The 18,558-nt window shown below is 41.0% G+C and overlaps 1 long non-coding RNA gene across 1 annotated transcript in view; it reads left to right on the top strand.

Moving 5' to 3' along the window:
* Window positions 1-18,029, top strand: part of LOC123602940 — a 98,141-nt gene extending 80,112 nt beyond the window's left edge. The window contains exon 3 of the long non-coding RNA XR_006714642.1: window positions 17,872-18,029. This is a non-coding gene — a long non-coding RNA (uncharacterized LOC123602940). The remainder of the gene's footprint in view (window positions 1-17,871) is intronic.
* The last annotated feature ends 529 nt before the right edge of the window (window positions 18,030-18,558 follow it).

The following is an 18,558-nucleotide window of genomic DNA, read 5'->3' as shown; positions in this document are numbered from 1 at the left end:
TTGGGGCTGTACCCTGGTTGGGGCATTTCCCTATATTGATAATTTTATTTGGGAAAGCTGATAAAAAGATGTTTCACATTTGTTCCACATTGTGTGTCTTTGAACACACAACCTATTGTTCGAATGAATTAATTTTTATCCAAGAATGTGTTATTTGAATCTATGAAGAAGTAGTCATTACTGTGTGTTGTATGTCTCAGTAGATACAGGAGGACAATCATATGTGCAAATTCTGTTGGGTTTCTGAGAAAGAGAGAGAGAGGGAGAGAGAAAGGAGACAGGATACGAGATGTTTTTTCGTTTCAGTTCCTGTACATCTCTTTTGAGTTATTTACCTTGGCTGTTTTATGTTTCGGTCAGTTTCTTGCAAGGTTAAAATCTGCTTCCCACTCCCTGCCACAGCCTTGACGTCACTCAGCATTTGGAAAATGGAGACAGTTGGCATTGACTTAATACTTAAGTTTTGGTGAATTTGTTCTTATGTATTTGTTTTTGTCCAAGTGATATGAACACAAAGTAAGAAATCAGGAATACAGACGAATTTATGATGACGAGGGAAATCACCCTGCTCTATACCTCACACTCCCAGGCTCCTTTCCACCAGCATCTCTGTTGACCATTAAAATGGAATTCTAGGGGCGCCTGGGTGGCGCAGTCGGTTAAGCGTCCGACCTCAGCCAGGTCACGATCTCGCGGTCCGTGAGTTCCAGCCCCGCGTCGGGCTCTGGGCTGATGGCTCAGAACCTGGAGCCTGCTTCCGATTCTGTGTCTCCCTCTCTCTCTGCCCCTCCCCTGTTCATGCTTTGTCTCTCTCTGTCCCCAAAAAAATAAATAAACGTTGAAAAAAAAAATGGAATTCTAGGGGGCGCATGAGTGGCTCAGTCAACTGAGTGTCCGACTTTTGATTTCTGCTCAAGTCATAATCGTGGGGCCCTGGAATCGAGCCCTGTGCTGGGCAAGGAGCCTGCTTGGGATTTTCTCTTTCCCTCCCTCTACTCTCATGCTCTCTCTCTCTACAAAAGAAAAGAGAGGGAGAGAGAGAGAGATAGACAGAGAGAGACAGAGACAAAGAGACAGCATGAAAAGAAATTCTGGTAGTTATTGGAAAAAAAAATCATCAACCCCTATTTCTTAATTTAATGACTGGAGCGTTTCTTCTTACTCCCTGCTGTGAGAGACGATGATTGGCCCCCTCACCCTTTTCCTGAACTTTGGTAGTTACATTAGTATTTTCAGCTTTACTTTTGGTTCCTTTCATAACTTTAGAAAATATATCAACAATCCTCTCTCCTGTTCCCTTTACTTTAGTCAGTTGACTTGATTTTGCTCTAGGATGAGAACATTAGTCCCTTCCCCCTCCCCCCTGCCTCTTCTTCAGGTTTTTTTCTTCCTACGGTCCTTCAATTTAATTTTTGCTTTTATATTGTCAAGGTTGATAACATTTACATTTTGTTCTGCAATTACAACCATACTTTCGGTGCTCTCTGCCTATGTTTGTTGCCTTTGAGGCTAAAAATAATCAATCTTTTATATTACTGTAAGTATGTAATTATTTTTTACTGTCGGAGATATGCAGTGTGCTAGGATTCCATTTCTTTTCTTTTGGATTCTATTACATGCCCCCAGGCCACTCATCAGGGTAAAATGGAATCTTTTCCTTTGTACCTCTGTTTTCTTTTTATAGGATTTTTGCTAATCAGATGCTGGCCAACCTGGATTGATTTTATATGTCTCTTATCTTTTTGCTCACATTTTCAATTTCTTTGTCCTTTGTGCTCTATAGTCCGAAGCATGTCTCAACTTGATTTTTCTATCCATGTTATTGCATTTAAAAATTTTGGCAATCGCTCCTCCTTCTCTTTTTACTTGCTCTTTCTGGAGAATTCCACAATGAACTTCCCACTTCACCCCTCCCTTCTGATCATGGTTTGAGTGATGGCTCCCTCTGCTTTCATGTATACATAGTACCATTCTATTCCCTACTCTGTCATCCAGAAATCTGCAGAAATATCTGGTCCATTGATGTCCCATATGTTCTCAGCACTTTTATGAATTTACTTCCTTGTGTCTTTTTTAACTGCCATTTTAATGAGTTTCAAAGGAGAAGAGGCAAAAGCATACGCGGATTCTACCTTCTTGAACTTTATTGCTTTAAATTCGTATCTCGCTGTAGTTTTTTTTTTCCTTTAAGAAGCACAGGCTATTTTAGAGTTTATAATAAATAACCGGCCCGTTTATCTAGCATATTTAAATATTCTTTTATTCTTTCAAGAAAGCCAACACATTTTCCTCAAATATTTGGTTATAAATCAAGTTCTTATAAATGCAATACATGCACATTTTAATTTTTCCTTTCTATAATTTCTCTTCCTTCACGTCAGTTTTATTTTAAACTTTTCTACATACTTATGCATTCTACAAACTTGAAGTTTTAAAGTTTAAGATCCTTCATCAATTTTAACATGGCATTTATATTTAAACTTATTTCCCACCATAAATCAACCAGAGACTCCATATGCATTCAATTAGTTATATAGTTTCTTATGAACACAGTAGGCTCATGCTCCCTGTTTCTTTTTTCTCTTTTCCTCATTGTGATTGCTTTTCTAATGCATTTCCCTTCTGATAAGTTTTTTAACTTGTAGATAATTTACCATTTCCTTTCCTTAGAGAAGATTTAAGCACACAGTCATACACTTTTTCTGTCCGCCTCTTTTGTTTAAGATATTTTGTGTGTGGGTAGACATTGCCTATAGTTTTGTTCCCGTCAGATGCCTTCTTATAGTCTTTGTTTTTTTTTTTTTTTTTTTTTTTAATGAAATTGCTGTGGACTGAATTGTTTTCTCTCAGAATTCACATGTGGAAGGCCTAACCCTTAATGCAATTATATTTGGACATGAGGCCTTTACAGAAGTCATTAAGGTTAAATGAGGTCATTAGGGTGGGACCCTGATATGATAGGATTAGTGCCTGCATCGGAAGGGACATCAGAGAGCTCCCTCTCTCTTTCCACCTTGTGAGGATGCTGTGACAAGATGGTCATCTGCAAGCCAGGAAGAGATCTCTTACCAGTAACTAAACTGGTTGTCACCTTGATCTTGGGCTTCACAGAATACATTTCTGTTGTTTAAGTCACCGAGTGTATGGTGTTTTGTTATGGCAGCCCATGCTGACTGATACAGGCACCTACAAGGTTTTGAGTTGTTTTTCACCCCTTCTTTATACCTTTCTGCTGCATAGATGCTGACCTCCTGCTCTCCTCCTCCACCCTCTCTACTATTCCCTCCTGTGGATGAATGACAATAGTGACCTTCCTCATATATCCCCGACCCCAGCTGTATACTGTAGATGCTTCCTGCTGGGGAGCACTTTGCTACAGTTAACTTTCTTAGGTGAGTCCCCTTTGGGCCTTTCATGCCTTGGTACTCTCTAAGGTGTCCCTTGGCTGCAGAAATTGCAAATTTATTCCTGTTTGAACAAATGCTGTGCTCCCTTTTTGCCCTGGAGTGATAATTTTTGTCATTGCCATTTGCCTTAGATGGCTTCCTGTAATTATGCTTCTAAAGGTTAATGAGATTGTACTTAGTCTTTACTTAGTGAATTTCCCCTAAATCTAGGGATTTGTGTTCAGAATTTTCTTGCAGTCAACTTCAGGGGTGGCCTAGGGTTGGCCTTTGATATACTCATCAAGGAACTATCTGTTAGTGAGAAGTCACTTCCCTTCTTACAGTTTGAACACTTATGGGGAGCAGAGGGGAGTATGATGCCAGCACCCCCACTTCTGTAAATTCATGTTATTTATTTATATTATTTTTAAAGTTTATTTATTTGAGAGACAGAGTGTGAGTGAGATAGGGGTAGAGAGAGAGAGACAGAGAGAGAGAGACAGAGAGAGAAAGAGAGAGAGACAGAGAGAGAGAATCCCAAGCAGGCTCTACGCTGCCAGCAGAGTGTGATGCCAGGCTCGATCTTACGAACCATGAGATCATGACCTGAGCTGAAACCAAGAGTCAAACACTTAACCTACTGAGTGACTCGGGGGCCCCTATAAATTCCCTTTAAATAAACTCTTTAATGAATCTCTAGCCTTCTCTTACATGGGCTAGAAGTGGGAGATGGCCACCGATAGTCAAGTTCTACCACTTTCTAAGAACACTCTAGCATCTCTTCTTAGAAAGAGGAATTTCTCCTCATCTAGTGTCCTCAGCTTTGATGCTTCACCTGACATGCCTCGATTGCAGGAAAAGTTTCGTTTACCAGCTTGTTATGCTGTTTTGGTAATTAACATTTGTCTTCACCAATGCTAGTCCTTCTTTCTCGGTCAGAAGTATTCAGTGGAATGGAAGGGGAAAAGAGAGGTCCCCTTCTATAGAAATTCTTACACAAAGTGAGTTAATTCATTTTTGTGGAGAGAAAATGAATATTTCCCTAGTGTCCTTGGTGCTGTCCTCTGAAGAAGGCTCTTGTTGTTCAACGATCTACTGAATGTGTTTCTTTCTTACCAGAAAATGGCCATGTCTCCTACCACCAAGGTCCCCAGTACATAACAGAGTACACAAATTAAAACCGGACCTCTCTTAATGTTGATTGAGCTATTGACTGTGAGCTGACTGGTTTGCCGTGAAAGGGAGATTGACATGAAATGGCCATTTGGATGTGACGTTTGACAATTCCTAAAGCTCTGAGTTGAAGATGCGGTTGTGGAACGAATAAAATTGTACTGAGTTTAAGTACTGTGAAGAGGAAGCCCAGGTCTATATGGGCAGAGAGAAATTGGAAAGGATAATCATTCTCTTCCTACCTCGGGTTAGCTGCCTCAAATGTTCTAAATTTAGAAAAATTCTAAAGTCACTTGAACAACTGTGTTAATCCCGAAAGAAGCAGTTTATACACTGGTAAGGAGGGAGGTTCAGAAAAATACCTTTACTTACCTACTAAGATACTTTGGAGAATCATTTAATATCCTATTAAAGGCACAAATCCATCTGTATTCCATGCTTAAAAGACCTGAAATCACTTTCTTTAGGTGGGAAAACTTTTCCACTTAGGGCTATGTACATTCTGCTGATGCAAAATTGACTAGGCTGGCAGCCTCTTGTGATGAATGTGTGGCAGAATATTATTTTCCATGGTAACCCATTTTTGTAGCACCAATATGGGATTGACTTTGCAGTAGGTTCAAGCAGAAGTACATGTTGGCTCTCAGGAAATAAGCTGTTATCTACATTCACCTATTTGGAGCAGGTACAAACCCAACAGAGAAAATTGCATTCTATGTAGGACATTAGTGTATTCCGTTTGCTCCAGCTTAAAAAGTCTCAGTGTGGGAGAACCAAGTTCAAACAGTCTAATGCGAGAAAGGATCAGAGGATGAACAAGTGATAGAGGGACAGAGAGGGTCCCTTCCAGCAGTGATTGTGGGGTGGGGGGGAACTAGTCAGAAGTGCCTCTGCTTAACAGTGTTGAGGGAAACTGACATTGCTGATTGTACCCCTCCCCCTACAGTATCAAAAGGACAGCAGCGTGGCAGTCTGCTGTGTCTGTAAATAAAAAAGTTGAGGAAAGACATGTACTCAGCATGCTCTTAAAACATCTGTTCTAGTAAAACACTTGAAAATAATCATGCACTAACAGGAGAAAAACAGCTGTGTGTGAATCAATAGGCTGTACCATACGCACGCCAGGAATATATATGCAATAAAATCTTCAGAAATGGGCCCCTGGGGTATTTGGATCAGTGGACAGACTATTGATTGCGTGTAATTTTACTGTGAGCTGTTGTTATTTAGCTGTATGGAATATACTGTGCCCAGAAGTCCTAGGGAAAGCTTCTACTCATGGATGTGTTACTTAAGGCCTTTTGCACTAACTCTTTCAAAGCAATAGATAAGCAAAAATTACCCTCAAGGGATGGTTTAGAGGTGCCAAGAGGTGATGTTTCTACAGCTGTCATGGAGGTGACTCAATATTCAACCCAGGGCTTCCCTCTTCTTTTTGCTACATTGTATCCCAAGGTTTGATACTGTTCTTTATTTCTTACTTTAGGTCACCTTGCTTTGGTATAATCAGATTTTCTTATTTGTAGAGGCAGAGAGATTTCTTGGGCTCCAAAGGCATAGCCCATATGGATCTTAGTACTGTGTCTCTTTCTCACCCTGTCCTGGCAAAGGTGGAGTAAAACAAGGACGGTTTTCTTTCCCCAGTCAGTAGAAAATGTGTTATTAAAGACGAATAAACTTTCTGTTCATTCTTCACGATAGCTTTTAAAATTTTGTGTCTGGAAACACTCACTATTTAAATTAATTTGCTTCTAAATTCACACCCCATTGCTTACATGCCATAATTGCAGTCATTGCTTAAAAAAAAATCATTTGAAGTTGAAAAAAAATGTGGGTCAGCTCTCATCCTCCAGATGTTGATGATGTGGCCGGGAATGGGGGTGGGAAATGTCCTTCTCCTTCGTCACGCTCCATGGTGAAAAGCCCTGATTTCTAGGTTTTTCTGGTAAGGTGCAAAACGCGTTAGTACAGTATTCCATCTAGATGCTATTTTTCTTGTGTTGAAAGAACATTCCAAAATTTATCAGCCTTTACTGGATTCAATCAGGCAGCCACTCAGAGCTGCTCAAGGCACAGTTGTACTTTTCACCGCTGACATGTGGAAAAGCAATCAGACACTGAATTATATGGCTGGCTTTCTTTGTCTTCATCTGTTTAAAGTACTCACTGAACCCCATTGAAATAACAGTGCTGTGTGGAAAAGCCCTTGGAAAACCTCATTCATCATGAAGTTGGTAGGGAAACCTGAACAAACAGCTGAGGGTCTGACTTCACAAAAGGCAAGAACAGACAGTGTTTTGATGTTTTCAGGAATCTTGCTGTGAACGTAATTTTGCCTCCCTTTGCCCCCACTCCCACCTTCCAGACTTTAAACATTTGGACCCTTAGACTTTAGTCAAAAGCAGACAGAAAGCGACTCACGGAGGGTTGGTGTTGCAGCTGTTAAAATAATAGCATTTCCAGGCCTTGATTATCTACTTTGAGAGCCTCGAATATATCATTAAAAGCAGTTTATGTGCGTATCAGGGACTATGCCACCTGCAAGGCTAGCTAGGATCATCTATGTCGAGGTAGAAGGGACAGACCACCATATCCAGAGGACAGAACAAATGCTGCCTTAAAGCTGACCTTCCCTGTGGGGGTTAAGTGCTCCGTAAGTTATTGTGAGTGGTTTAAACTTTAAGTTTGGCTTTCTCTGGGGCTTACACTCAAGTCTCTTACTTAGATGTTTGGGCTTAGGGCATGTAAAGAAATGTTAATATTTGCTGAAGCCAAATATAATTAATGCCGTAATCTGGTTTCAGAAAGGTAATGCATTATAAAACCCAGGATGTGTCATTTTTAGATTATTTATAGTTTGGATAAACCATACAATAGATCCTCTATAATGTGGATAATTTGGAGTAATTTTAAAGCACGTTGGAAGTGAACCGAGCGTTCAGCTTTATTTTGGAAGAGAAGGGGAAGTCATTAAAATTGGATTTTTCAAGGAGATACGACTAAATACCTTCTGCTTAGAGGAAAGATCGAGTTTCAAGAACGACTTGGGATAAAGCATGTGGCAATCCAGTAGACTCCCTGTTTTGGCTTTGCAAGCCATTTGATATTGGATGTGAACTGGTGTGTGTGTGTGTGTGTGTGTGTGTGTGTGTGTGTGTGTGAAGTCCACATTGCTGCATGGTAGTGAATTTGATTTCAACTTGGCTGCTAACAAGAAAGGTAGGTTACTTGTCAAAGAATGATTAGGAAGCAAGACTCTCCACTTTCCTATCATGCCACAAAATGAAAAATAAAAAAAGTAAGATGTAGATTAGTTAGAGCACAAAATGCTCAGGTCAGTGAAGCCATTCCAGAGAAAGGTAGTGTTTAAGTGCCCTGCATTTTGCAAAGTGTGTTGGAGAGAAGCAAATCTCCTGAGGAATCCTGTTGCAATATCAGCATTTTACAAAGAATTTCAGCAATTACTAGGCCTAGAGAGGGATCGTTTATTTTACAAAAAGTTATGGCCCTGATATATGAAGATAATAGAGCCAAGGCAGCATGAGAGAAAAACGCATTCACATGCAGATGAGCGTTTACAACACTGGACAATTCAAGAAGGGGGTGTTTCAAACTGATCCAAGCTAGAGGCTAAATTATGAACTGTTGCAAAGTATCAGAGTCAGAAATTGATGCTTGACTTGATGGAAAAACTTTGCTACCTATTGTTGTGTTTAGGTTAATTGTACAAGTAGATAGTTCTTACTGTATACTGAGTTCATTTCTTTCAAAAAAATCCTTTTGTTTTCTTCACGTGGTCCAGAGTTGAGGAAATATTTTAACTACTAATAGATAAATGTATCTGTGAACTGGCTTCCATCCCAGTTCTGGGCTCCAGAGCAACAAAACCAGCTAAGCAGCACCACTCTAAAGGATGTTGCTTTAATTAAGTATATTTTCCAAGGGGGCCCTGGGTGGCTCAGTCGGTTAATCATCTGGCTTCCGCTCAGGTCACGGTTTTGTGGTTTGTGAGTTCAAGCCCCATGTCGGGCTCTGTGCTGACAGCTGGGAGCCTGGAGCCTGCTTTGGATTCTGTGGCTGCCTCGCTCTCTGCCCCTCCCCCACTCATGCTCTGTCTCAAAAATAAATACACATTAAAAATTTTTTTAAAAACTGTATTTCCAAACCAGGGAGTGTTATAGCGTAAACTCGCTTGCCATATCCTCACTCTTCCTGTCCTCACTCTGTTGAGTCCTTTCTCTTAGTTAACTACCTTTCTCTGAGGTCCTCATCATGGTCTATCTCAATACTAATAACAGATAATGAAATGCAGATAAATGAACCAAATAGACCTAGACCAAATACAGACCTAGAATGATCTTTCTAAAGACTAAACCAAACCCAATCAATACAAAAGCAGTCTGTAACAGAAAATACCATTCCCAGTAATCCAGGTGGTGTCAGCATGGTGTAGTGGGAAGGGCATTTAACTAGACATCATTCTAGTCCTCCCTCTGCTCTCTTAGGTGGCTGACCCTTGGGGATCTCCTTAACCCTTCCGGGTATTGGTTTCCTCATCTGTAAAATAGTGGGGCTGGGTAGTAGTAATGGCATTGTTCTCTTCTATGTAGTTTTAAGATTATGGGAATTTGATGGAAATTTGTTGCACTAGAGTGGGGAATTTCATGAGTCCATATATATATGTATATATATTTCATATGTAATTTCATATGTATATTTCATAGACATCATGTGTGAATTTGTGACAGGAGGGTGGGAGAGACGCTGGTCCTTGTCTCACGGAGTCGAAGAATGAATCTCGTGGACAACAGAGAGCAAGCAAAGTGATAGAGTTTATTGAGGGAAAGTACAAAGCTCTCAAGAGTGAGACGGGTCCTGAATGGGTAGCCAGTGAGGATTTCTGTCCCTGACTTTTTACTGGGACCTTATCAGAAAGTTTGTGACACTCCACTCACGGCACCCGGCCCAGGTGGGTCTGGAATACATTTATCTTCCTCACCCCAACCACCACCCCCCCCCCCCGCCCCTGCTTCTTCAGCCTCCCAATTGCACCTGCAGTCTGCCTCCCCAAAGGTCCCTTATCTCTCCCTGCCTAATGTTAACCCTTTCCCTATTCAAAGTTATACACTCCCTCAGCCTGACTGTTTTAGGCAGAAAAGTAATTTTATACATGAATACTGGGTAAGTTACAGGACCAAGAGGAGGGCTCAAAAACAAGTTTGGGGCTCTGCAGCTAGGAAAAACAATGCCCAAGATAGTATCATAGAACAGACCTGGTGAGCAGATTGCAGGAGAAAATTGGCGCTGCCTTCTCTGCATTAGACCTGCTGTGTATCTCCCTGTCCTTGCTGTCTGAGGAGCTGGTCTGTTCACTCCCCTTCTGCACCTGTGGGAATTCCCCATAGATTCTGTATCTTTGCCCACTGCCTTCCAATTTCAAAGTTGCGGCCCAGGGCGCATGCCCGTACCCTACCTAGAATTTTCAGCATCTGTCTGGAGTTTGGTCTTGTCTCCCATTGGGACTTATAATATGGGGAATTCCTTAAATGTAAGCAAGTCTTCTGAAAATTGGCAAGTATCTGCTATGTCACCTTTTCCCCATTTAGTAGACAAATACTGTTCTGGATGGAGAATTTCTCTATTAAAGTGCATGCAGTTAGCCTGTCTCAGGCGAAAGCTCTCAAAGAGGTCTGTGTATCTCTTCCTTATGATTATTGCTATCCTCCTTCCCAGGTGATTAAAGCCATTTCTCTTTGCTCACCTTTAATTTCTACCAAAATGGTCTTTTTCTCTCTTCCTTCCCTCCCTCCCTCTTGCCCTCCCTCCTTTCTTTTCTTCTTCTTTCAGAACACTATTTCTCTTTGGCCAGCTACCAACTGACTTGTAACATTTAAGCCTCAAGTCAAAACATGTTATCTGTGAAGTACCTGAGTAAGAATGTACCCAGGCATCTAAAGGGATTTAAGAAAATGTTATTTCATTCTTTATTGCAAGTGCCACATGGAGAAGATTTGGAGGCGGGAATGGAGGGCTTGGACAAGGGGATGTTGGAAAAAATTGTCCAGAGGCACAGTGAGTAGGATTGCATACGTGAGTGACATGGGGCTGGGGACATATATTTGGGTAGTCCTTGGTGGGGAAGCTCTTTGAAACAGAGGATGAAGGTGGGGTACTTGGGTGGCTCAGTCGGTGAGTGTCTGACTCTTGGTTTTGGCTCAGGTCACGATCTCACGGTTCATGGGTTTGAGCCCCGCTTGGGATTCTCTCTCTCTCTGCCCCTCCCCTGCTCACTCACTCTATCTCAAAATAAATAAACTTTAAATATATATTTATTTATTTTATATATTGTATATAATTTATATTAAGTATATATAACATTTACATATGTATTTCTTTATTTATATAAAGAAAAAGAGGATGAAAAGTGCAGTTCTATTAGACTCCGAGAATATTGCTGTTTGGTCCAGAAACTGGTTGGGAAAACAATAATACTCCAGTGTGATTTGAGTCCCTTCCTACACAGAATCCATGAGAAGCTATTGTTACACCTTGTGTGAAAAATGACAGTGCTTACACAAAAAATGAAGCTCTCTAGCTCCAACTGGAAAATGCGAGGAAGACAAAATAAAACATAAGCTACCCTAGTGTAAGCCTAATAAGTGAAAATGGGTGCTAAAGCATGTTGTCAGTGATATAACGTTGCTGCCTTTTGGGTGTCAGAGCTGGACCTCTGCTGAATGTATTATAATACTCATAGGGGGAAATGCATGTTCATTACTAGTGTCTAGAGCATCTGGTAAGGTAACCTCTAATTCTGCTTAAATGGAAATCGACAAAGCAGATACATGTTACCCTGGTTCTTGAGAATTAGTCCCCAGGGATGGCTCTTCTGATTCAGCATTCCTGAATTATGTGCCATCCTCAGAATAAGGCTTGAACATCAAATGACCCTCAATCGTTTAATCTGTGTAAATAAATCTAAGCCATATGAATCTGACACAAATTGCTTCGTTCAGTGAATTGAGTGATTGCCGGGGACTGCCGTGGTCGAACACTGCTGTATATATTGACTTCATGGATCTAAGGCCCCTGCTTATACCAGGAGGTAAAAGTTAGTGGTCATCAGAGGTCCAGATTACATTTTGAGCAAATAATACTGTCTGGTTGGATTCCCGACCTTGAGAGACTATGAAGCTAAAGTAGGAACAAATTCCTTCCTTTAAGTCAATGGTCCTTATTTACGTGTAAAATCTGTGTGTTCGCATCCTGGAGAAGAGGAATTGTTTTGTAGGGGATATTTCTTTTTGCTTGTTTGATTTGTTTATTTTTTCATTTCTTTTAAAAAACAATTTATTTAAATCCAAATTTGTTAACATATAGCGTACTAATGGTGTCGGGAGTAGAATTTAGTGACTCATTACTTACATGTAACACCCAGTGCTCATTGGGAGGGGATATTTCACATGCACAACAGCTAGACTTTATTATGAAAGTTGTTCTCTTTTTTGCAGCAGCCAAGCTATCAGGGAAACTTGATAAAAAATAAATTATTTTACTTCTTCGTATCGTGTTTCCTTCATCTACAGTAATTTCTGTATAATGCCGAGGAAAGAACCTCGAGGTGAACCGTGTTGCTAAAACTTGTTTCTGTGTTCAGGAGCTGTGTTCAGCTCCTTTGAACTCTTCAAGTTGTCACTGTAGAATCTCTGGAGGGATACCTCGGTCGCTACCGGCAGAAGCTATCAGGTGGGTTGGGAAGAGATGAGGTAGGAAGAAGAAAGGAACGAGAATTGTTTCGTGCAGATAGCATGGCAAGGAAGAAAGGGACAAATGAAGAAAAGACACTGGCAGTGGGAAGTCTGACCTTTAGCGTTTGTGTGGAAGAGGGAGCGGCGGTTGGCTGGTTCATCCTGGTGGTTACTGTCTGCACAGTGGAGGAGTCAGATGCTGGATCTACTTCTGGTTCTGCTGCCATGGCTGCCATGCTCACCACTTCTTCTTTGGGAGACATTTAGTCTTGTCAGGCGTCCTGCTAAAGCAAACGTGTGTATTCTCTCACTTCCCAGTCCCAAAGAGTGGGGTGGAATGTTAAAAGTCCAATGGCCTGGGGGCCAGGAGACCAACCACCTACTTTAGTATTGTGATCAGCCAGCAACGGGGGCAACTTGCATAAGTTTCTAATTGTAAGATGGAAACACCAAGAGTTAGTTCATAGGTGTGTTGTCGGGAGTGAATGCAATAGCTCAGTACTGTGGCCAGCACCGTGTCAAGGCAGAGAGCACACTATTTCTTTTTAAATACTTATTTATTTATTTTTGAGCAAGGTCACAAGCAGGGGAGGGGCAGAGAGAAAGGGAGAGAGAATCCCAAGCAGGCTCTGAGTTGTCAGCACAGAACCTGATGCGGGGCTTGATCTCCTGATCGAGCGAGATCATGACCTGAGCTGAAACCAAGAGTCAGACGCTTAACCAAGTGACTCGTCCAGGTGCCCCAGATAGCACAGTATTACGTTGAGGTGCTTTTTTATCCTTTCTGGTTAAACTAGTTTCTTCTTTTTTTTTTTTAACGTTTATTTATTTGTTTTGAGAGAGGGAGAGAGAGAGAGAACGAACAGGAGAGAGGCAGAGAGAGAGAGAATCCCAAGTAGGTTATGCCCTGTCAGCGCAGCATCCGACCAGGGGCTGGATCTTGCCTCATGAACCACGAGATCATGACCTGGGCTGGAACCAAAAGTCAGACACTTAACCAACTGAGCCACCCAGGTGCCCCTAAACTAGTTTCTTTATCTATGATAATTCAATTTTTAAAACTTACTTCCGGCTCAGATATTTAATATATAAACGTTTCCCTTATCCTGAATTATGTAATTTTGGAGTTCAATAGAAAGAAGCTGTGTTTGATTTATTGTTATATCCTTGTTATTTATTATTTATAGTGTCTAATGTGATACCTTGCACATAGTGAGTACTCAAGAATGAGAAAACCATGACATTAACAACCTTTTTGAAAAGAAATCTTTTCATGTGGGACAACTTTCAATGAGGTAAAATATTATAGGCAACAAAAACATTGTGAATGTAACTTTTCCAGCCTTAGTTTCTCAGGGGAACCAGTAGGTCTAGGAAATGTAGCCAGGTGTCTCACGTCTGATAACAAATTTCTTTTCTGGAGCACAAAGGATCCATTGCGTTTTGCTCAGAACATCAAAATCTCAGTGAGAGTCTATGGGCACTGCCTAACTCTGAAAGGATTCAACTTATCCAGAGCAAATAAAGGCTCAAGTTGTTCATTACCTTTCTGAGGTAGACTGAAACCCAGATAGATTGACATGAGCAAGCTCCTGTGTTTCCCACTGAAGGAACACTTTGGTAGAAATAATGCTTTCAAGTAATTCACAGCAGGAATGTTCTCTTATTATCTTTCATATCTGGGGTCCGTAAGCATGTACATTAACGAAGCATAAAATGAAATCCACTGAGTAGACAGAGACCTAAAGGAGACAGATTTTTGTTATCTTTTTGACTTTAATACTACTTATACTTTTGGGAGGAGGTCTTACTGCACGATTCCACTCGGGTGGTTACTGCTGGTGACCAGGTGGTTACCAAAGCTCAGGTGGTTACGAAAGCTCAGTTAGAGGTTGATAATTTGGAATACCACAGACCACTTCGTCAGGAATGTTAGTTACTGTAAAAATTGGCTGCCTTCACTAGTTCTAGGTTATATTCGTACTAGTGGGTGAGAACGGTAGCAAATTATAGGAACAACAAAAAACCCCTCAGACTCTAGAACGAGTCCCTTTCAGTTTTGATTTGTTTTCTGTATTTCCTACAGGTGGTCTTGTGCTGATTACTCTAGCTCTGTTTCAACATCAATAAAATAGGGAAAACAATGAGGAATTATCTTTTTGGATTTTTGTAAGGATTAAGTGAATTGATCTAGGATGAAGTGAATGGAAGAATGTTAAGCCGGTAGTTGACGTCACATAAATGGCATCATTTCTGTGTATTGGTGATGATTTTGGGTTTTAAACTTTCCAATCTTGTAACATTTTTCTTCTGCATGATAATATCAGGACATGGGTACAAAAGTTGGGCAATTTATGAGTGTACATGCATGTGCACACGTGTATCGTTTTTTTTCTTCTAGGTGAGTAAGCAGGTCTTATTTCAGATAGAGTTATTAACTTTGAAACATCCTTCAATAAGCCAGTTTGAAGGAGAGCCAAATAATAAGTGCTATATTTATCATCAAATGAGAAAATGTGCAGTGGGTATGTGTAATAAATGAATGTATTATGTAGTGAGGATGTAAAATTAAATGTGCGTAGGTGGATAAGAAAGTTCACCCAAAAGGACTTGCTAATTCTAGAGCTTTATAGAAGAGATTTTGTATGTCATTAAATACACTGTGGTAACCTCTTTCCTGCTGACATCTTCTTAGATCTAAATACTCCTCTTCAACATGTGAACATTCCAAGTGTTGTTTTCAGATCCATAATGGAATAGTGGACGGAATAAAAGAATAAAAATCAAATCTCAAGCTTGGTTTCCAGGGGCACAATGGCAAGGAAAGTAACAAGTAGGCTCTTCATCAAGTGTCGGTTGAGGCAAAAAAGATCACGTGTCACTAGATAGCTTGGCAGAACTTAGATGCAATTGAGACATAGAACTATTCTTTTTTTTTTTTTTTAATTTTTTTTTCAACGTTTATTTATTTTTGGGACAGAGAGAGACAGAGCATGAACGGGGGAGGGGCAGAGAGAGAGGGAGACACAGAATCGGAAACAGGCTCCAGGCTCTGAGCCATCAGCCCAGAGCCTGACGCGGGGCCCGAACTCACGGACCACGAGATCGTGACCTGGCTGAAGTCGAACTGACTGCGCCACCCAGGCGCCCCTAGGCATAGAACTATTCTTAAAGAGGTATGTTTTTTTAAAGTTGGTCTCACTGAGATAAATCAAATTTACGTTTCTGTTTGAAAGTGGACAGTGTTAGAATGCTTCAGTTCAATATTCCATAATTTATTTTTCTTCTCTCTTGGAAAGTAATGTGAGCTTCTTTCATGAAGACCTGGCTTTGGTTCATGACGCTGTCACTTAACGCCTAGCCGGGCTGTGGGCAGGTGGCTTGCCCTTGCTGAACCCTAGTTTTGGTATCTGTTAAATGGTAAAGACAACATGCCAAGTGCATGGAGCAGGGTGGTATTAAAGGGTGAACTCTCCGGGAAGTAGGAGGTATTCACCAAATGTTAGCCTTGGCATTGTACGTCTAACCACCTCCCAGCAGTCATTCAGACCTTCCCTTATTCCTACTTCTTTTACATTTCAAAGCCGACAAAAATAAATGAAGCTCCTCAACAGATAGGAAGTTCAGGATTTCAGCAAATCATCTTAACTTCTCATTACCGTTGGCACCGTAAGGAACTGTGAGCATGTGAAAAAGAGAAAGAATAAACTGTTTTTAAGATTGTCATCCCCCCTCCCTCTGTATATATTCTCGAATGCTTATGACAGTGGTAATCACCTGAAAGGTAAATAAATAGCAAGGAGCAGTGGGCACCCTTTGGTTCTTAGAAGATGGATGGTTAACAAAGGATGTTTATTCAGCCTTACATATTTTCATATTTTACATCAGTTTCTTGATAACTCTATGCATTTTTTAAAAGGAACGTTTAAATTTGCTACAGATGTTTCATGAAAACCATTATTAGAGTCAAGAGAAAATGCATTTGGAAGCAATTGTGCAAAGGTTTAATTTTTATTTCTAAGGGAAAATGTATGCATGTGGTAGAAGTAATAAAGGAAAGCTGAATTTCCCTTGAGGTATACTCGGCTGAATAAAATCTGCTACATTATCCTTCAATCAGCCACTTAAAAATTTTAATTGTGTAGACTCTTAATCACAAGGAAAGTAACCTTTGCATGAGCTTTCCTTCGTGGAGGGGAGTGGGGGAGGGCTACCGTCTTTTTTCAGCTCCTTCGGAAGAATCTTGTCTTGTTTCATCATTTCTTTGCATCTCCTATGCTCCTCTAGGCCCTGAGCATGGACGTTCAGGCTCATTATGCTGCACTGCATAGGAAAAAAAGCAGAGCAGTAATGAATAGGGTTTAAACAAGTAGGTACTTGGCTTCTGTAAAATGCCTCCAAGCTAACCCAGCTCCAAATCCCTGTAGTGTGTACAGATGGGTCCCACAACACTTGGTGTTCAACAGCCCCTGACTCAGCAAACCGAAGGCTGTGCAAGTCCCTCTCTGTGGCTCATTCCACCCTCTCTCTTTTAAGTGTCAGCGTGACCCAGCATGTGCCATTTTGGAAATGCACTGCAAATTGGTATGAGATGTAGATCTCCTGATTTTCTTTTTACACACTCAGTGGCAATCAAGGGAGCTATATAGTGTGATAACGTTAGAAGATGATGATTTTATGACTCTTAAAATTTGACTTTCCACGTATTTCATGAAGGAACTTGCGTGTAATTGAGATTCATGTGGTTTTCTGGGTACGGGATGAATTGGGAACGGTGAATTCGGTGAGAGTCAATGAAGGCACACTTCCACAGTCCAAGGGAAGCAAGGAGCAAAGCTAATTTCCCAGTGAATCCCAGCAAAACGTGTCTCAGAACAATCTGGCTTAGCATTGGTACTCCATGCCGTTAGTCTCTTCCTACCGCTCTCTGGGGTGAAGTCTGATGCTGAGATGCTCTGCCTTTTAGACTCTTTGCCAGTATTTCTTGGAGAGTCACAAGGTTCAGCCATATTAGAGCAGGATCATGTCTTTTGTCTTGAGTCATCCAAAGCCAAAGGGAAATGGGAAGCACATGGCTCAGGGACATTTCATGGCAGTTTTGGCTTGTTTTTAAGAAACAGCTTTATGGAGGTATAATAGGCATCCAATACACTACTCACATTATGGGGCAACATTTGATGTTTTGGTATAGGAACATACCTGTGAAACCACGACTACCATCAAGATAATGGACACACTTAACACTTCCGGAGGTTTCTTTGTGTCCTTGGCAATCCTCCTCTCCTTCATGGGCAACACCTGATCTGCTTCTCGTTGGTGTGTGTTAGTCGGAATATCCTAGAATGTTGCATAAATAGAATCCTCTTTTATGTACTCTTTTTTTCTGTTTGGTCTTCTTTCATGCAGCATGTTTAGTTTGATTCCCACATGTTGTTTTATAGCATCATCGTTCGTAACCTTTTATCGCTGAATACCATTCCTTTGTATATGTACCACACTGTTCTACTGTTGACGGGCATTTGGATTATTTCCATTTTCTTTTCTTTTCTTTCTTTTCTTTGCAGTTTCAAATAAGGATGCTATGAACATTGAACACTTTGCTTTGCTGCCTCCTCCAAAACAACAATAGATATACAGTTCAGATAGCCGTGTCTCATCCTGGCCTGTTTCCTGCTCTTGTAAAGTAGGGAAAATAATTGTACTTATTTCACAAGACTACTGTGAGGGCTGCCTGGGATAATGCATAATAAAGTGCTTACTAAGTTCCTGGCTTAATATTGTTTAAAAAAAAAATTTTTTTAATGTTTATTTTCTGAGAGAGAGAGAGACAGAGTGCGACCTGAGGAGGGGCAGAGAGAGAGGGAGACACAGAATCCCAAGCAGGCTCCAGGCTCTGAGCTGTCAGCACAGAGCCCGACGCGGGGCTCGAACTCACAAACCGTGAGATCCTGACCTGAGCTGAAGTCGGACGCTTAACCGACTAAGCCACCCAGATGCCCATTTTCTTTTAATTAAAAAAATTTTTTGTGGGGGGCGCCTGGATGGCTCAGTCGGTTAAGCGTCCGACTTTGGTTCAGGTCATGATCTCGCGCGGCTTGTGAGTTTGAGGCCTGTGTCAGGTTCTGTGCAGACAGCTCAGAGCCTGGAGCCCGCTTGGGATTCTGTGTCTCCCTCTCTCTCTGCCTCTACCCCCTCATGCTCTGTCTCTGTCTCTGTCTCTCAGAAATGAATAAATGTAAAAAAAATTTTTT

This window comes from Leopardus geoffroyi, chromosome A1 (genome assembly GCF_018350155.1).
Source record: "Leopardus geoffroyi isolate Oge1 chromosome A1, O.geoffroyi_Oge1_pat1.0, whole genome shotgun sequence".
In the NCBI taxonomy this organism is placed as follows: Eukaryota; Metazoa; Chordata; class Mammalia; order Carnivora; family Felidae; genus Leopardus; species Leopardus geoffroyi.
Note: the sequence above shows the minus strand (reverse complement) of the source record. Positions and strands in the feature narration are given on the sequence as shown.